General features: G+C 33.6%; 1 protein-coding gene across 4 annotated transcripts in view; it reads left to right on the top strand.

Annotated features, from left to right (window-relative positions):
- LOC148952769 (uncharacterized) overlaps positions 1 to 21,443 on the top strand; it is a 166,746-nt gene that overhangs the window by 140,056 nt on the left and 5,247 nt on the right. Inside the window, exon 1 of one of the 4 annotated variants that reach the window (XM_089087414.1) lies at positions 4,392 to 4,437. The exons of the other annotated variants lie outside the window; for them this stretch is intronic. The gene's annotated coding sequence lies outside the window, so the exon portion shown is untranslated. Of the gene's footprint in view, positions 1 to 4,391; positions 4,438 to 21,443 lie in introns of those variants that run through there. 4 annotated transcript variants of the gene reach the window in all.

Raw genomic sequence — 21,443 nt, 5'->3', positions numbered from 1 at the left:
TTCTAAAAATTAAACAAAAAGTTTTTATTCAAAACTTTATCAATCACACCTGCTGTTGCTAGAGAGTTGGTAGCTCTTTTTAAAATACTAAAAAAACTGTAGCTTAAAGAGCGGGGTATTAAATTGTGGTACAACCCCCTCGTAAGCGTGATAACCTAAGCCTATCTTATTTTCTTGCATTGTATCTTACTTTTAGTTGAAAAAACTTGTTTTTTTAAATTTAATTTCTGATCGTTTTTTAAATAATGCTTGGAAATCCGGCGCCCCCTTCATAGAAATGTCCCTTACCCCAAAGAAAAATCCTCCACGGAAATATTCTCCCGAGTAACCCCATCCTCCAGCCCCCCCCTCCACCAGAAAAAAATACTTCCTGAAAATGTCTGTATACTTCCCAATAACCAATACAATATGTAAGCAATGGGGAAAGTTCATATCTTGCAGCCCTTCCCCTGGGAACTGTGGGGGTTTAAGTCATCCGAAAATACATATTTATCAGATTTTAGACTATGCTGAACAAAATGACTATCTCAAAATTTTAATTGGGTGACTTTGAGAAAAAAATGAGTGTGGGAGGGGGCCTAGTTTCCCTCAATTTTTTGAGGGCACACATCGTGATCTTTCTTCGAGCAAAAAATGCAAATTTCCGCCTTTTTGCAGATAGGAGCGTGTAACTTCTTTAATAGGGTTCTCTGATGAGCTGAATGTGATGGTGTAATTTTCGTTGAAGTTAATTAAAAATGCAAAATTCCACATTTTTGCAGATAGGAGTTTGAAGCTTCTTTAATAATGTTCGTTGATAAGCTGAATCTGATGGTGTGAACTTCGCTAAAGTTAATTAGAAAAATTTGCAATTAAAACAAAATTTTATTGTTTAAAAAAAATGAGTTGTGAGAAAGTCAAACTTTAGCGTAAAGAGCGAGATGTTGAGGAGGGGACAGCCCCTTTCACATACAGAATAATTTCTACTTGTTTTAGGTTTTAACGTCGTTCCTTACTTTCAGTTAAAAAAAAACTTGTTTTTTTTATTTCATTTGTGAACGTTTTTTAATTAATGCAGGTTTTGATTTTGGCTCACCGTGCATGAATAATTAAAACCAAATTTGCATATTAATTTTACTTTCATTTGGTTAAATGGCTTTCTCGAAACTTGTTGAATTTTATTTACGAACGTTTTTATTAGTAATAAATATACGTAACTTACGAATTAACTTACGTAACGAAATTCTATATTCATATATTTTTAATACGTATATTAGGGGATTTGCCCCCTAGTCAATACCTTGCTCTTTAAGCTAAAGTTCGAATTTTGTTCCAATTCTTTAAAAATGACCCCTTAATCACAAAGGCCGTTAATTAGAATAAATAGCTCTTATGAAAGTACTAAAAAAGCTTTGGCTTAAAGAGCGAGGCATTGACTAGAAGGTGAACCCAATCATATAGCTAATATTTTTTTGTTCGTTTTAAGTTTTGATGTTGCTCCTTACTTTCAGTTGAAAAACTTGTTTTTTTATATTTAATTTCTGATTTTTTAAAAATAATGATGGGAAATCCGGTGCCCCTTCATAACAATGTTCCTTCCCCCATGAAATCTTCCTTCATGAAAAGATCCTCCCATATAACCCCCGATCCACTCCAACCCCCACTACCAGAAAAAATTCCCCCTGAAAACTTCTTTATACTTCCCAATAACCAATACTATATTTTAACATTGGGAAAGTTCATAACTTTCAGCCCTCCCCCTGGGGGCTTCGAGGGATTAAGTCATCTTAAAAGACATAGTTATAATATTTTCGACCATGTTGAACAAAATGGCCATCTCAAAATTTTGATCGGGTGACTTTGGGAAAAAATTAGCGTGGGAGGGGGCCTAGTTGCACTCCATTTTTTTGGTCACTTAAAAAGGGCACTATAAATTTTAATTTCCGTTCCAATGAGCCCTCTCACGATATTTTAGGACCACTGGTTCAATACGATCACCCCTGGAGAAAAAAAAAAAAATAAAAAAAAAATAAACACGCATCCGTGATCTTTCTTCTTGCAAAAAATGGAAAATTCCACATTTTGTAGATAGGAGCTTGAAACCTCTACAGTAGGGTTCTCTGATACGCTGAATATGATGGTGTGATTTTTATTAAGGTTCTGTAACTTTTAGGGGGTCTTTCCCCCTTTTTTCAAAAATCAGCCAAATTTTCTCAGGCGTGTAACTTTTGATAGGTAAGATTAAACTTGATGAAACTTATATATTTGAAATCAGAATTAAAATCTGATTCCTTTGATGTATCTATTGGTATCAACATTCCGTTTTTTAGAGTTTCGGTTACCATTGAGCCGGGTCGCTCCTTATTACAGTTCGTTACCACGAACTGTTTGAAAATTAAATGCAAAAAACAATTTGTTTCAACTGAAAATAAGGAGCAGTATTAAAACTTAAAACTAACAGAAATCATTACGCATATGAGGGGGGTCACCCCCTCGTCAATATCTCACTCTTTACGCTAAGGTTCGAATTTTGCCCCAATAATTTAAAAGTGACTCCTGAATCACAAAGGCCGTTTAATAAAAATAAAAAGCTTCTTTAAAAAGTACTAAAAAAAACTTTAGCGTAAAGAGCAAGGTATTGACGAAGGGACAACCCCCCTCCTATACGTAAGGATTTTTGTTCGTTTTAAATTTTAATGCTGCTGCTTATTTTCACTTGAAAAAATCCATTTTTTTTTATTCATTTAATTTCATATTTTTTTTTTCAAATAATGCTGGAAATCCGGCTCTCCCTCCATGGGAAATTCCTTTCCCCAATTAAAAATTCCTCCGTGGAAAGATCCTCCCACATAATCCCCCTTCCACCAAAAAATCCCTCCTGAAAACGTCTGTGTATTTCCCAATAACCGATACCATATTTTAACAATGTGCAAAGTTCATAACTTGTAGCCCTTCCCCCAGGGACTGCGGGGGGTTAAGTCATCCTCAAAGACATAGTTACTAGGTTTTTCGACTATGCTGAACAAAATGACTATCTCAAAATTTTGATCGAGTGACTTGAGGAAAAAAGCGTGGGAGGGGGGCTAGCTGCCCTCTAATATTTTTGGTCACTTAAAAAAGACACTAGAACTTTTTATTTTCGCTCAAATGAGCCCTCTCCCGATCTTATACGATCACTGGTTCGATATGATCACCTCTGGGAAAAAAAATAAACCAAAAAATGAACAAGTATCCGTAATCTTTCTTCCGGCAAAAATTGACAAATTCCACATTTTTGTACATAGGAGCTTGAAACCTCTATAGAAGGGTTCTCTGGTTTGCTGAATCTGATGGAGTGATTTTCATTGAGATCAATTAATTTTTTCGGGGTGTTCCCCCTTTTTCAAAAACAGGGCAAAGTTTCACAGGCTCGTAACCTTTGCTGGGTACCATTAAATTTAATGAATTTTATACATTTTGAATAAGCATCAAAATTTTATTCATTTGACTTATCTATTGTTATCAGGACTCCGTTTCTTGTAATTTCGGCTACTATTTAGCCGCAACGCTCTTTACTTACAGTTTGTTACCATAAACTGTTTGATGACCATTCCACGTCGCATTATTGAAGCCTGCCAAGGATCCATAGGCTTCAAAAACGTGATTTGTGAGGCCCAAGCGCTGGAACTGTCATGGGATTTCAATATTTTCCCCAAAATTTTCATGTGGGCGGTAAGGAAGGAGTCCATTAAACCAGCCGCGGGGATAATGTCATATTCTCAGTCTTGTGTCTAGGTACATTAATATTGCCCCTTTCTTTATTTACATAAGGCTTTAGCTTTGACTTCCTTCTCTTAAGAGGAGAGGAGTACTAAGCTCCTGAGTCATCGTTTCTTGGCTGCGCCCCTCGACCATGAAGAAGCAGCACAGGATATGTGTAACATTTTAAGCAAGTACTTGTGTTTATTAATTGAATAAATTGATTGATTGATTGATTGATTGATTGCCTCACCACCAGAGCAAAACTTATATACCCTAATCCATGGACACTACCAGAAAGGGGGGGGGCAACCCTGTCAGATATTAGAACAAAAATTAGCTATGCCGTGAAGAACATGGACGAAAATGTAATACAAAACTTCCCCCATTCAATCTCTATCGCTCTAAATTTCTGGGACAAAATGAAAAGGTGAACGATAACTATCTTTACGACAGTCTTACGCTGCTACTTCCCAAAGACCAATTTCCCCCCTCTCCCAAAATAAATGATATCACCAGACAAAAGCAACATAGGCTTAATAAGGGTTTTCTCAATATTTTACACATTGTTTAATGCCTTTGTTTAAAAAAATATTAGTTTTTTGTTAGCAACAAGAGATAAGAGGAAGCTATGCACTCAACCGTACAGGCTTATCAGTTTAGTAGTTGAGAGTCAATGGGATTTGTTTTCATAATAGAACATAGGAGGAATACTAAATCGTAAGTTTTTATTACTATTTAAATGTAATGAATCATAATAACTTTTACCGGAACAAGAGAGATTACGGGACTGATTTTTGATGGCGTATTGCAAATTTTTACCAACGCCTACACTTATCAAATCTGGGAGTCATTAAGCCTGTTCAGAGTCATCAAACTACTAGGGCCAATTGTCTAATATACGCTTTAGAGTAAACTTTTCTGTTCGCTTCCGGAAATATAATTGAATAAAAACCTAGAATTTGGGCTGTTGAGAAGGAAATATGTTAAGAAGACAATTCTTACTTCATAATATGCAAAACATTATCGTTACAAAATTCTGAAGGCACTTCCACTATAATTTACCCCCCCCCCCTTCCGCCTCTAATGTGCAAAAATTTAGCCCAGTATATATATATATATATATATATATATATATATATATATATATATATATATATATATATATATATATATATATATATATATATATATATATATATATATATATATATATATATATATATATATATATATATACATATTTGGAGGGGGGGGCAAGAGGGGTCCTTATCTGGATAGTCAAAGGGCATGGGATGTATAATATTTATGCTTAACATTATTGGGGGGCCACACGCTCCCCCCCCCCCCATGCCACTCCCAAATGACGCCCCTGGTGTTAGCGTTGATCTAGTTTACGAGTACACTGGTTAACACAATAGTGGCGCAAGGCAAAATGCACGGGCAATATATAATTTGGTATACATATTTACACAATAGGGGGGGGGGGGGGTTGTGTGGATGAAATATAGTGGAAGCACCATCAAAATGTGTTAACTACAATTTCTCTCCGTATTAAGATGTAAGAATTGTTTTCTTAGCATGTTTCTTTTTCAATAGCCCAAATTCCAGGTTTATACCCAAAATTAAATAAAAAAAAAAAATTTTATAAACTGAAATAAGGAGCGACATTAAAACTTAAAACGAACAGAAATTATCCCGTATATGAAAGGTGCGGTCCCCTCCACAACGCCTCTCTCTTTACGCTAAATTTTTTTTATTGTTTAAAAAAATAAAGTTGTGAGACAGGGTCAAAATTTAGCGTAAAGAGCGTGGCGTTGAGGAGAGGACAGCACCTTTCATATAGGGAATAATTTCTGTTCGTTTCAAGTTTTAATGTCGCTCCTTATTTTCAGTTTAAAAAACTTGTTTTTTTTATTTAATTTCTGATCGTTTTTTAGTTAATGCAGCTTTTATTTGCATAAAAATTTTACTTTTCTTTTGCTAAATGGATGTGAACTTTGCCTCTCACAACTTTATTTTTTAAAACAATAAAAAACTTTAGCGTAAAGAGCGAGGCGTTGAGGAGGGGACAGCCCCTTTCATATACGGAATAATTTCTGTTCGTTTTAAGTTTTAATGTCGCTCCTTACTTTCAGTTTAAAAAACTTGTTTTTTTATTCCGTATATGAAAGGGGCTGTCCCCTCCTCAACGCCTCGCTCTTTACGCTAAATTTTTTTATTGTTTTAAAAAATAAAGTTGTGAGACAGTATCAAATTTTAGCGTTAAGAGCAAGGCGGTAAGGAGTGGTCAACCCCTCGCTCACACGCAATCATTTATTGTCCTTTTTAAGTTTTAATGTCGCTCCTTACTTTCAGTTTACAAGAATTGTTTTTTTTTTATTTAATTTCTGAAAGTTTTTTAGTTAATGCAGCTTTTATTTGCATAAAAATTTTAATTTCCTTTTGCTAAATGGATGTCTTTACAAATTAACTTACGTAACTAACTTCTATATTCGTATATTTTTCTTCTGGCAAAAAATACAAAGTTGCAGATTTTTGCAGATACGAGCTTGAAACCTATGTAATAGGGTTTTCTGATACGCTGAATCTGACAGTGTGATTTTCATTAAAATTCTTTCACTTGTAGGGGATGTTTCCCCCTCTTTAAAAAATCGATTAAATTTTCTCAGGCTCGTAGCCTTTGATGAGTAATACGAAACTTAACAAAATTTATATATTTACAATCAGCATTATAAACCCATTCTTTTGATACATTTATTGAGATCAAAATTCCGTTTTTAAAAGTTTCGATTACTATTGAGCCGTATCACTTGTTTTTTTATTGTTTTTTTTATTACGTATATGTTATTACGTATATGAGGGGGTTCTCCCTTAAGTCAATACCATGCTCCTTACGTTAAAAGTTAAAAAAAAATTTTATTCACAAACCCCTGAGTCACAAAGGCCGTTTAATTAGAATAGATAGCTCTTTTGATAGCACTAAAAAAAACTGTAGCGTAAAGAGCGAGGTATTGACTTGGGGGAGAACCCCCTCACATACGTTATAATTTCTGTTCGTTTTAAGTTCTATTATTCCTTCTTACATTTCAGTTGAAAAAACTTGGTTTTTTTTTTATTTAATTTCTGATCGTTTTTTAAATAATGCTTGGAAATCCGGCGCCCCCTTCATAGAAATGTCCCTTACCCCAAAGAAACATCCTCCACGGAAATATTCTCCAGAGTAACCCCCTCCTCTAGCCCCCCCTCCAGAAAAAATCCTTCCTGAAAATGGTTGTATACTTCCCAATAACCAATAAATAATGCTGGCAAGTCCGGCACCCCCTCCATGGCAATTTCCCTTCCCCCATGAAAACTTCCATCACGGACAGATCCGCTAACATAACCACCGGCCCACCCTTCCTCCCACAACCAGAAAAAAAAACTCCTGAAAACTTCTGTATACTTCCCAATAACCAATACTACTCGTATATGTTAACATTGGGTAAAGTTCATATCTTTTAGCCCTCCCTCTGGGTACTTCGGGGAATTAAGTCATCCCAAAAGACATATTTATCATATTTTCGACCATGTTGAACAAAATGGCTATCTCAAAATTTTGATCGGGTGACTTTGGTAAAAAAATAAGCGTGGGAGGGGGCCTAGTTAGCCTCCATTTTTTTGGTCACTTAAAAAGGGCACTAGAACTTTTAATTTCTGTTCCAATGAGCCCTCCCACGATATTCTAGGACCACTGGGTCGATACGATCACCCATGGGGAAAAAAAACAAAAAAAAAATAAACAAACAAACAAACAAATAAATAAACACGCATCCGTGATCTTTCTTCTGGCAAAAAATGTAAAATTCCACATTTTTGTAGATAGGAGCTTGATACCTCGACAGTAGGGTTCTCTGATACGCTGAATATGATGGTGTGATTTTCATTAAGATTCTATAACTTTTAGGGGGTGTTTCCCCCTTTTTTGAAAATCAGCCAAATTTTCTCAGGCGCGTAACTTTTGATGGGTAGCACTAAACTTGATGAAAATTATATATTTGAAATCAGTATTGAAATTTGATTCTTTTGATATATCTATTGGTATCAAAAACCCGTTTTCTAGAGTTTCGGTTACCATTGAGCCGGGTCGCTCCTTACTTACAGTTCGTTACCACGAACTGTTTGAAAACTGTTCCTAAAATATCTTATGAAATATTTGTTGCTACTGATTATGACAAAAATATTCTATTGCTATGACCTTATTTCTCTGATTAACTTTAAATCCATTTCTTGTCTTTAGAGAAGCAAGACGTTGGTGCATTTTATGACCATAAATGGGCATTATTTTTCATAATACAGCCGTCAAACATAAATAATGTGCCAGTCAGATATAGTCAAAAACATTTCTTTTGCAATTAGAAAAAGAAGAAGATTGTTTCCCCTTCATTAGAAATTTAACTTATACTTAGGGAGTATCAAAGAAGAAATGTACGACTCAAGACTTTGAATAAACCCAGTTTTTTGAACTCTCTCAGACAAATCTAGTTAATGAACTGAAAGATGTTATTTTATTCTGTATAAATATGTTAGCTTTAATTTTACTACTTTAGTGTTTCTGCCGATGATGACCGCTGTGTGTGTAGTCGAAATATCCAAACTTTTGTATCTGTTTTCACCATCTAATAAATAGACTTATCCCCATTTGAACGTTTATTTGTTCGTCATAGAAAGGCAGTGTGGTCTTAGAAAAAAAATACTTAATTGAAGGTATTTTACCAAAAAATAGGTAAGACCTCAATTCAAACTTCTAAAATTCTAGGTATATTTGAGTCCCAAATTTCAAGGTATCTACTCATACAATTTAGAGTCATTTTGATTGTACAAATATGGAGGACAATTTCGAAGTACTGGACATAAAAGTTTTACGAGATTCTATGAGTTTGAATAGCCGGCTCTGACTGAAAACATTGAATTCTGACAACTCAGTCCCCAAAAGCCTAAATGCTAACGGTTTTAACGTCTTCTCGTACATTTTGTTAGGGTTTTCCCATTGACTTCAAATGGCTCACAGAATTAATGATCTACGCTTACTCCACTGAATTACGCTTACTCCACGCCTATCTAACTTAGTTCTGCTATCCAACTTCCAAGCCAATAACGGCCAATAACAACAACACAGGCAAAAGGACAAGAAAATAAAAACGCATTCTTTTCCCGTTTGAGTCTATTCATACCTGAAAACCATGATTTTCTACAAATCCTTCTTAGGTTGTTCCAAAATTATGAAGTTATTGTGCAGTATCATAATTTCGTCAGTGTTGCCCATTGAACCGTGAAAATAAATAAGCCGAAAATAAATAACTGACTATCTGATGAATATAAAAGAGAGCTACACTTTCAAAGAAAAGCTACGTCTGCTGATGTTGTTTGGTGCTTACCTTATTTTTACCGATTTTTCACCCACTTTTTGTTATTTTAATTTGACACTAGTCGCTACCGAAAGTAATTAGGGGGGTCTTTTTTATTTAAAATGAATTCCCGATTTTTCTCATTTTTTTTTTAAATAGATAAGGTTGTTGAAGTTACCCTTTACCCAACCGGCCAGACTCATGGAACCACAGCCAGATTTCATTTTCGCTGCTTTTTGTGCTTTATTAAATGAAAAAAGAGAAGTAAGAAGCAACATTAAAACCCAAAACGTTCCTCCTCAATAGCTCGCTCTTCATGCTAAACTTTTAAAAACCTTAAAAAAGCTGCTTATTCTAATTAATCAGCCTTTCTATTTCAGGAGTCGTTCTAAAATAACTGGGACAAAATGTAAAACTATATCGTAAATTAGGAAGTATTGAGGAGGGGGCTGCTCCCCTCACATATTGAATAATTTATGTTCGTTCTAATTTTTGATATCGCTCCTTACTTTCAGTTGAAAAAAAAACTTGCTTTTTTCAATCGATTTCCAGCTGGAAACTCTCCTTAGCCTACTTTCATTAAAAAAAAACAACTTGTTTTGTATTCAATTTCTGATCACTTTTCAAATCATGCTGGAAATACCCCCTCCATGGAAAATTTTTCCAAGAAAATTTCCTCCTCCTATGCAAAGTTTCTCTCGCAGATAATTCCCCCATGGAGAATTTCTCCATCAGAAAAGTCTCCCATGGAGATAGACTCCCTCAGGAAATCCACCTTTTTCACGGTAAAAAATTCCCAGACAAATCCAGCCCCGCTGAAAATTTCCCCCGGGCAACTTCCCCAGAACATAAGCCAAAATTAAGCTGCCAAAATAAATTAAAATAAATAAAAAGGATTTCGTACAGGAATTCTAGCCTTTTACCTAGTGTCCAATTGCCCCTGGAAAATTCATCCACAGAAACTTCTCTCCCTACGAAGAATTCCCCGTGAAGAATTCCACCTTAAAAAAAATGTCTGTATGCTTCCAAATTGACAAAACCTTATGTAATCAATCAGCAAATTTCAGAACTTACAGCCCTTCCCCAGGGGCTATGGGGCGTCACGTCATCTCCAGACAAGCCCGTACCCGGAGGGGGTAGGGGTGTTTGAACCCCCTCCGAAATGTTTGTCTGACTCGTAAAAACGTAACAAAATTGGATATGAACAAATTTCTTATGCGTTTTTTGAGTTTTTTTTTTGTGTAAACCCACCCACCAAAAAAATCTTTTAATAACCCCCTCCCCCAGCAAAAAAAAAAAAAAATCCTGGGTACGGCCTAGTCTCCAGGGGCATAATTACTGAACGTGCCAACTATCCTGAACAAAATGGTTATCTCAAAATTTTGATTGGATGATTTTGTGGAAAAAAGGAGTGCATGGTGGGGGATAATTACCCTCCAATCTTTTTAGTCAGTGAAAATGGCACTAAAACTTATAGTTTCCATTCAAATTTCCGGGCTATTGGTTCAATACGATCACCCCTGGGAAAAAAAACAAATTAACTAGCATCTGTGATATTTTTTCTGGAAAAAAAGTTCCATATTTTTCCAGATGGGAGCTTGAACCAGTTAAAGGAGAGATCTTTGGCAAGCTGAACCTAACAGTGCAATTTTCATTAAGATTGATTGAATTTTAGGGAGTATTTCCCCCTTTTATTAAAAATATTGCAAATCTTCTCAGGCTCGTAGCTTTTAATGGGTAGGTAATGTTAGGCTTATCAATAGACTAACAAATTTTATATATTTGTAATCAGCAATAAAATCCAATTCTTTTGATGTTTCTAGTGTTATCAAGATTTTGTTTTACAGTTGAAATTGAAAGATGTTTGAAATTGAAGCTTCGCTTCGCCATCGCCAATTGATTTTCCACCCATCTAAAAGGCAGAAACTTATACGGGGCTCCCACGGTGTCAATAAAGTTAATAAAGTTTTTCTTGACAGTGCGAGCCAAAGAGTATAGTTTCCCATACTCTTTGGTGCGAACCATAAAGTTTGTCCCACTCACACAAGGATTTCACCTTATTGACTTTACAGCAATTTTTCATAGAAAGTAACTGAAATAGACAGACATGGAGCTGAGAAAACCATCTTTTTAAGAATTTTTGTCAGTTTAATAATAAATGAAAATATTCTTTCTGTAACACTTATTCTTTTACCAAGCAAAATATCTCAACAAGTATACACTATTATATTTGTAGACACTAATTTGTATGTTGTACATTTAAAATTTTCCACATGTCTTCTGCTATTGGTTGAACTTTGCGGACTTTTTGAAAAAGTTAAATAAAGTTCAACTTTATTCCGACAGTAATAAAGACAACAAAGTTATGCGAAGAAAATGGTTTAATAACTTTGTGGATTATTAACTTTATTGACAATAAAGTTAATAGCTTTATTAACTTTATTGACGCCATGGGAGTAGTGATCTACCTATTGATGGAAACGTTACATAGAAACGGAACATGGAATTACACAAGAATATACAGTGGAGTTTGACGTGCACATTGTAAGAAGCGACCAAACCTTTTATATTATATATCAATAAAGTGAACAACACGTTTTGAAAGTATAATTGTGATTTTATAACGCAACCAGACGGGTTTTTGGGACACTTTCATCATAACATGTTTTCTTTTTTTTGTTTTTTTTTAACCAGAAACTAGAAATTATCAAATTGCGTATTTAGGAAGGATTTTGTAAGAAAAGATGTCTATCACCCATGCATTATCCAGTGTTCCATTTCTTTGAAGTATGTGCTATTAGACTGGTTTCTGATTTTTTGGACAATTGCCTTTAGTCAAGACTAGTTTGTTAGGAATGTGTCGCTAGATAGCATTTGCGAATTGGATCGTATGAAAGTGGGGAAAAAAGGGTGTAGCATTTACGAATTGGACTATACGAACAATATTAATTGAATAATAAGGAAAACACAGAGCTAGATAGCACTTGAGAATTGTATCGTATGAAGGTGGAGAAAAAAAAGGGTTTAGCATTTGCGAATTGGACTATACGAACGATATTAATTGAATAATAGGGAAAAAACAGAGCTAGATAGCATTTGCGAATTGGACTCTATGAACGATATTAATTAATGTTTGAATAATAGGAGCGTGAATGATTCCAATTAGTGATTGGATCGTATGAAGATGGAGAAAAAGGGCTAAACTGACTGGCCGTTAAGGTAACCCCGAAGAGCATGTTAACTCATAGCTTATTTATTATAAATTTGGAACAATATCAATCTATGGAAATGGTTAAGGATGGTAAAATGGTCTTATGACTTGACCTAGCTTTACTTCTTTGATGTATTCTGTATAATACACAAGTGGCGTTTGAACAGTGTTGTCAAATTAAAATAAAGTTTAACGTTATAGTATACTAAAAAAGTGATACTAAGAGAGATGTAGATGTCAAGAAAAGAATTTTAATAATGGATAGCTTTACTTCTTCGATGTGTTCTGTATAATACACAAGTGACGTTTGAACAGTGTTGTCAGTTTAAAATAGAGTCTAACGTTATAGTATATTAAAAAGTTGATACTAAGAGAGATGTAGATAGAAAGAAAAGAATTTTGATAATGAAATTCAGAACAAACATTAGAAATCCTTGCAAATAAAGTAGTATGGTGTTTTTGAGTACGAACCATCAAGGATCATAAGCACCAACGACCCTAACCACCAGAGACCTCAACCCCCTAAAGGTCTCCTATCCCCAAACTCGAAGGGAGCCCCCTTCCCCTCCAACTTTTTAACCCCTCCCCCCATTTTTTTTCTGAATTTTTTTTATTGGACAAAATTTTTTTTTGAACTTCGAAATTATTCAACTTTTTTTTACGTATCTTAAAATGACATGAAATATGCTTATGGCTCTAACAATTGTACTCTATGCTTGCCCAGAGACACGATGTGGCTTTCCCACTGGTACTTTATGGCTGGTTATAGGAGAATTCAAGAAAGAGTGTGTTACTTACTTACAATTTTTTTCATAAGTTCTTGAGTGAAATTGTAAGTAAGTAACAATCTCTTTCTTGAATTCTCCTCCTGGATACACAATACAGACATTTCATTCAAGAAATTATAAAAACAAATTTTAAGTAATTAACAAACTACACACAATCATAGTGAGAGAGATATGCAAAAAGTTGGGTTAATTTAGGTTCACATAGAATGGCGGGTGGCGGGTCCCATGACATAGAATATTTTTTACCGTGTCTTATGCATTTATCGCTATCAGGTATGTCCTTAGATATCCACTGCGCGAAGAACCTAACCTCGTCTTCACGACGGTGATAAGCCCTTTCAAATTTAGGACACTTAAATTCTTCTAGATTGAAAAGACTGAACTCTTTCTTGAATTCTCCTCCTGGATACACAATACAGACATTTCATTCAAGAAATTATAAAAACAAATTGTAAGTAATTAACAAACTACACACACTCATAGTGAGAGAGATATGCAAAAAGTTGGGTTAATTTAGGTACACATAGAGTGGCGACGCCACTGTGGCGGGTGGCGGGTCCCATGACATAGAATATTTTTTACCGTGTCTTATGCATTTATCACGATCAGGTATGTCCTTAGGTATCCACTGCGCGAAGAACCTAACCTCATATTCACGATGGTAATAAGTCCCTTAAAAGTTAGGACATTTAAATTCCTCTAGACTGGAAATTGGAATTCTAGGGTCGCAGTTTTGAGTTAAAACTTTATCTGTAGGTACATTACCCTTTACGTAGATTGCTTCAACCCCGAAAAAGCTGCAAATTTCACTGACTTCCTCCTGAACATTTCTCAGTTCCTGATCACTATTATTAAGTGGTGTAATCACTCTATCGTTGAATCCCAGTCTGTTTATATGACGTAATGTAGTACTCCACAAGCTTTTATCATACTCAAACATATTATAGTTCACTATCCAATGATAACAGTCAATTTTTTTGAGTTCCATAGACAATAATAAAATGCACATTCAAATGTAACACCACAAGATGAGTTTTTCAAAACTATAGATTCTGTGTCATGCAGTCCTATCATCTTGGAAGCTATTAATGTAGTTGTTAAGTAGAGAAGTACTTCATCAAACTTTTATCCTTCGCTCAAGGTTGAATGGAGTTATCGCTAGGGGGATGAGTCCTAAAACCATCTGAATTCATTGTGGGGAGGAGTCATAAAACCCTTAGAATTCAATGCGGGGAGGAGTCATAGAACTCTCGGTATCTATTGCATGCAAATGAAGTCTGGAAATTACAATTTTTTATAGTTTCTGTATTGTGCATCCAAACGGCGAATTCAAGAAAGAGTTTGTTACTTACTTAGAATTTTGTCATAATTTCTTGGATGAAATGTCTGTATTGTGTATCCAGGAGGTGAATTCAAGAAAGAATTTGTTACTTACTTACAATTTTTTCATAATTTCTTGAATGAAATTTCTGCATTGTGTTTCTTAAAGGTGACTTCAAGAAAGAGTTTGTTACTTACTTGCAATTTTTCATAATTTCTTTAATGAAATTTCCCTATTGTGTATCCAAGAGGTGAAAACAACAAAGAGTTTGTTACTTACTCAAGGTTATTTAATAATTTCTTGAATGAAAGATCTGTATTGTGCATCCAAGTCGTGAAGACAATAGTACGTTTATTACGTAATTACAATTTTTTTTATTAATTTTTGAGTGAAATATCTGTATTGTGTATCCAGGAGGAGAAGTCAAGAAAGAGTTTGTTACTTACTTCCATTTTTTCCATAGTTTCTTGAGTGAAATTTCATAGAGTGGCGGCGCCACTCTATGTGAACCTAAATTAACCCAACTTTTTGCATATCTCTCACTATGAGTGTGTGGAGTTTATTACTTAATTATATTTTGTTTTTATAATTTCTTGAATGAAACGTATGTATTGTTCATCCTGGAGGAGAATCCAAGAGAGAGTTTGCTACTTACTTACAATTTTTTTAATAAGTTCTTGAGTGAAATTTACGTGTTGTGTATCCAAGAGGTAAATTCAAGAAAGAGTTTGTTTACAATTATTTTTTTCCTAATTTCCTGAATTAAATTTCTGTATTGTGCATTCAAACAGATAATTCAAGAAAGAGTTTGTTACTTACTTACTTAGAATTTTGATATAATTTCTTGAATGAAATTTCCATATTGTGTATCCAAGAGGTGTATTCAAGAAAGAGTTTGTTTACAATTTTTTTTTATAATTTCCTGAATTAAATTTCTGTATTGTGCATTCAAACGGCGAATTCAAGAAAGAGTTTGTTACTTACTTAGAATTTTGTCAAAATTTTTTGAATAAAATGTCTGTATTGTGTATCCACGGGGTGAATTCAAGAAAGAATTTGTTACTTACTTACAATTTTTTCATAATTTGTTGAATGAAATTTCTGCATTGTGTATCCAAGAGGTGACTTCAAGAAAGAGTTAGTTACTTACTTGCAATTTCTCATAATTTCTTTAAGGAAATTTCCCTATTGTGTATTCAAGAGGTGAAAACAACAAAGATTTTGTTACTTACTTGCGATTTTTTCATAATGTCTTGAATGAAATATCTGTATTGTGTATCCAAGAGGTGAAATCAATAAAGAGTTTGTTACTGACTTACAATTTTTTTTTTAATTTCTTGAATGAAATGCCTGTATTGTATATCCAGGAGGAGAAGTCAAGAAAGAGTTTGTTACTTACTTCCTTTTTTTCCCATAAGTTCTTGAGTTAAATTTTCGTATTGTCTATCCAAGAGGAAAACTCAAGAAAGAGTTTGTTTACAATTTTTTTCGTAATTTCCTGGATCGAATTTCTGTATCGTACATTCACATGGCAAATTCAAAAGAGAGTTTGTTACTTACTTAGAATTTTTCATAATTTCTTGAATGGAATGTCTGTATTGTGTATCCAGGAGGCGAATTCAAGAAAGAATTTTTTACTTACTTACAATTTTTTCATAATTTCTTGAATGAAATTTCTACATTGTGTATCCAAGAGGTGACTTCAAGAAAGATTTTGTTACTTATTTACAATTTCTTCATAATTTCTTGAATGAAATTTCCGTATTGTGTATCCGATAGGTGAAAACAATAAAGAATTTATTACTTACTACCGGTTTTTTCTCAATTTCTTGCATGAAATATCTGTATTGTGTCCAGGAAACGAATTCAAGAAAGCGATTGTTACTTACTTACAATTTCTTCATAATTTGATGAAATGAATAGAACTATTCTAAAGAATAAAGACGGGTTAAGCTTAAAGATATTTATTGCTTAAACATATTAACAGATTTTTTGAAAAAAAACACATATTTACATAAAAAGAGTACTTAAAGTTCACACTTAAACATCCAGAAATGATGATCCCATGATAAAGAATAGTTTTTACCCTGTCTTATACATTTATCACGATCAGGTATGTCCTTAGGTATCCACTGTGCGAAGAACCTAAACCTCGTCTTCAGGACGGTGATAAGCCCCTTCAAATTTAGGACACTTATATTCTTCTAGATTGAAAAATGGAATCCTAGGGTCACACTTTTGAATTAAAACTTTATCTGTAGGTACATTACCCTTTACGTAGAGTTCTTCAACCCCGAAAAAGCTGCAAATTTCACTGACTTCCTCCTGAACATTTCTCAGTTCCTTATCACTATTATTAAGTGGTGTAATCACTCTATCGTAGAATCCCAGTCTGTTTATACGACGTAATGTAGTACCCCACAAGCTTTTATCATACTCAAACATATTATAGTTCACTATCCAATGATAACAGTCAATTTCTTCGAGTTCCATAGACAATAATAAAAATGCACATTCAAATATAACACCACAAGATGATTTTTTCAAACCAATAAATTCTGTATCATACAGTCCTATCATCTTGGAAGCTATTAATTGTAGTTGTTAAGTAGAGAATTACTTCATCAAACTTTTATTCCTTTGCTCAAGGTTGAATGGAGTTATGGCTAGGGGGATGAGTCCTAATACCATCTGAATTCATTGTGGGGAGGAGTCATAAAACCCTTAAAAGTCATTGCGGGGAGGAGTCATAGAACTCTCGGTATCTATTGCATGCAAATGAAGCCTGGAAATTACAAATCTTTTTTATAGTTTCTGTATTGTGCATTCAAACGGAGAATTCTGGAAAGAGCTTGTTGCTTACTTAGAATCTTGTCATCATTTCTTGAATGAAATGTCGGTATTATGTATCCAGGAGGCGAATTCAAGAAAGAATTTGTTGCTTACTTAAAATTTTTTCATAATTTGTTGAATGAAATTTCTGCATTGTTTGTATCCAAGAGGTGACTTCAAGAAAGAGTTTGTTACTTACTTTCAATTTCTCATAATTTCTTTAATGAAATTTCTCTATTGTGTATCCAAGAGGAGAAAACAATAAAGAGTTTGTTACTTACTTGCGATTTTTTAATAATGTCTTGAATGAAATATCTGTATTGTGTATCCAAGAGGTGAAATCAATAAAGAGTTTGTTACTTACTTACAATTTTTTTTATAATTTCTTGAATGAAATGCCTGTATTGTGTATCCAGGAGGAGAAGTCAAGAAAGAGTTTGTTACTTACTTCCATTTTTTTCCATAGCTTCTTGAGTTAAATTTCCATATTGTGTATTCAAGAGGTGAATTCAAGAAAGAGTTTTGTTTACAATTTTTTTCATAATGTTCAAAATTAGATTTCTTTATTTTGCATGAAAATAGTAAATTTTGTAAAGAAACTGTTATTTACTCAGAGTTTGATCATTACCTATTGCATATAATTTCTGTTTTATTTATCAAAGAGGCGAATACAAGAACTAATTTGTTACCTACTTACAATTTCTTCATAATTTCTTGAATGAAATTTCTATATTGTGTATACAAGAGGTGACTTCAAGAAAGAGTGGTCAATATATACGAAATCATATTATTGAGTTAGGACTAAAGTGAGTACACCATTCGATGCCTTTTTTTATGCTGATTACGAATATAATAATCATTCCTATCGGAAATTCAAATTTAAGCCATTTTGAGCTCTTGAAAATGACAAAAAATAGGGTGTAAAAAGGCTAATATAGCGTGGAAAAAGGCTTAAAACCTTTGTTTTAAACTTACTGTTTCATAATAAATACTTATTTTAATCCATAAGCACTGACTTTCCATGAGTAACTTGGATAATCACAAGTATATATGTTCCAAGAATTTCATTTTCCAAATATTATGTATTTTTTTCTTCCTTAACGCCGAATGTTGATGAATGCGTTTTTGAGAAACCGTCGAAAATATTAAAGGATTAGGTTAGGTTAGGTTTGGTTAGGTTTGGTTAGGTTTAATATTTTCGACGTTTCGTCGAAAACGCATTCTTGAACATTCGGCGTTAAGGAAGAAAAAAATACATAATATTTGGAAAATGAATTTTTGGAACTTATATACTTGTGATTATCCAAGTTACTCATGGAAAGTCAGTGCTTGTGGATTAAAATAAGGATTTATTATGAAACAGTAAGTTTAAAACAAATGTTTTAAGCATTTTTACACCCTATATTATCCTTTTTACACCCTATTTTTTGTCATTTTCAAGAGCTAAAAAATGGCTTAAATTTGAATTTCCGATAGGAATGATTATTATATTCGTAATCAGCATAAAAAAAGGCATCGAATGGTGTATTCAGTTTAGTCCTAACTCAATGATATGATTTAGTATATATTGACCGAAAGAGTTTGTTACTTATTTATAATTTCTTCATAATTTCTTGAACGAAATTTCCGTATTGTGTATCCAATAGGTGAAAACAATAAAGAGTTTATTACTTACTTGCGATTTTTTCATAATTTCTTGAATGAAATATCTGTATTGTGTCCAGGAAGCGAATTCAAGAAAGCGATTGTTACTTACTTACAATTTCTTCATAATTTAATGAATAAATGGAACTGTTTTAAAGAATAAAGACGGGTTAACCTTAAAGACAGCCTATTAATTACTTAAACATATTAACAGATTTTTTGAGAAAAAACATATATTTACATAAGAATAGTACTTAAAGTTCACTCTTAAACAACCAGAAACGAGGGTCCCGTCATATAGAATTTTTTTACCGTGTCTTATTCATTTATCACGATCAGGTATGTCCTTAGGTATCCGCTGCGTGAAGAGCCTAACCTCGTCTTCAGGACGGTGATAAGCCCCTTCAAATTTAGGACACTTATATTCTTCTAGATTGAAAAGTGGAATCCTAGGGTCACACTTTTGAATTAAAACTTTATCTGTAGGTACATTACCCTTTACGTAGAGTACTTCAACCCCGAAAAAGCTGCAAATTTCAGTGACTTCCTCCTGAACATTTCTCAGTTCCTGACCACTATTATTAAGTGATGTAATCACTCTATCGTAGAATCCCAGTCTGTTTATACGACGTAATGTAGTACCCCACAAGCTTTTATCATACTCAAACATATTATAGTTCACTATCCAATGATAACAGTCAATTTCTTCGAGTTCCATAGACAATAGTAAAAATACACCTTCAAATATAACACCACAAGATGTTTTTTTTAAACAAATCAATTCTGTGTCGTATAGTTTTATAATCTTGGAAGCTATTAATGTAGTTGTTAAGTAGAGAAGTACTTCATCAATTTTTTATACCTTCGCTCAAGGTTGAATGGAGTTATGGCTAGGGGGATGAGTCCTAAAACCATCTGAATTCATTGTGGGGAGAAGTCATAAAACTCTCGGTATCTATTGCATGCAAATGAAGTCTGGAAATTACAATTTTTTATATAATTTCTGTATTGTGTATCCAAGAGGTGAATTCAAGAAAGAGTTTGTTACTTACTTTCATACATTTTTTTCATAACGACAAATCCGACAACGAATGATGATAAAGAATTTATTCATTCTAATAGATAGATTTTGTCAATGTTATCCGACTTAACCGACAAATGATATCGACAAAGAATGTTAATAAGGAGTTTGTTCAATTTGATACTTAAATTATATCAGTGTTATCAAACGTATCTGTAAAACGACATTGATAAAGAATTTATTCACTCTGATACTTGGATTTTGTCAATGCTATCCCAAGTATCTGTCAATAGATGTTGATAGAGAATTTATGCATTCTTATACTTAGATTTTCTCTGTGTTAACCTATCTATCCGACATATGATGTATGCAAATTGCTTTTCTTACATCCCCAATATTTTAATAGACATTCTAAAGGTTTGATATGCTAGCTTACTCTAAAAATAATGAACACATAACAATGTAATGCATAATATATTTTTAATGAAATAATGTCATGTAGAATATTAATACAAAAAATACATATTATTATACATTATTAATATCAATGAACAACTTTGGACATTTTGAATCTGTTCCATAAAATGGTTCACCATGTTCTCTCTTGACACTATAGCTATTGCCTTCTCTTAGTTCGTGATCAGTAGAATAATCATTATTCCATTTTGATTCATACACAATTCTGACAGGTGTTTCATCGAAAGGGTAAATATGCTTTTTGGCTTTGGTATTATTGGGTTTATTGACTGTTTGATCAATGGCAGTAATGTTTGCTGGTACTTTTTTTTTCATCGATTCATCTTTATATTCCTTAGTGATATTTTCTGCCAATGCCCTTTTATTTTTCTAGCAATTTCCCTGTCTATTATCACACTATTTTTACACAGGTAATAGTTCCGTTAGATAGACATTATATGGCTCATGATAGTGGTAGAAGAGTAGACCGTTCTTTTCGTCGTTGCTGTCATTTGAATGCCAATACCCGAAAGCTGATGATATGGTTTAAAACTGGGTAATAAGTTACCACAAGCACTAGCAAGAACATTCCCCTCGTCATTAACTACTACTGGTATATTGGACTTCTCTATGATTGTAGTTATCATTGGAGATCTCAACGACACACATACACCATCATATGAGCTAAATAAGTTCTTCGATATGAAGAAATTCAGTACAACAAGATAATGACAAAGCATACTTATGCTAAAACTGCTGCTGAAATTTTTACTTATTTCATAGTGTAGATACTTGTCCTTGTCAGCATTCAATGCTACAATAACACTATCATGTGAACACACTTTCTTAAAATGCATCATCTTCACTTTTTAGAGATATTAGTTATGTGTTTATCGTTCCACTGTGTAAAAATTACTGATTTAATACATGCAATAAACTAGGTAGTGTTGATAACCGGCCATAGAGTGCCAGTGGGAAAGTCTCATCGTGTCTCTTAGAAAGCATAGAGCACAATTGGTAGAGCCACAAGCATATTTCATGTCATTTTAAGATACGTAAAAAAAAG

Source organism: Artemia sp. Qi Xiang Cuo, chromosome 4 (assembly GCF_049724085.1).
Source record: "Artemia sp. Qi Xiang Cuo chromosome 4, ASM4972408v1, whole genome shotgun sequence".
NCBI lineage: Eukaryota > Metazoa > Arthropoda > Branchiopoda > Anostraca > Artemiidae > Artemia > Artemia sp. Qi Xiang Cuo.
This window is presented reverse-complemented; position numbering and strand designations above follow the sequence as displayed.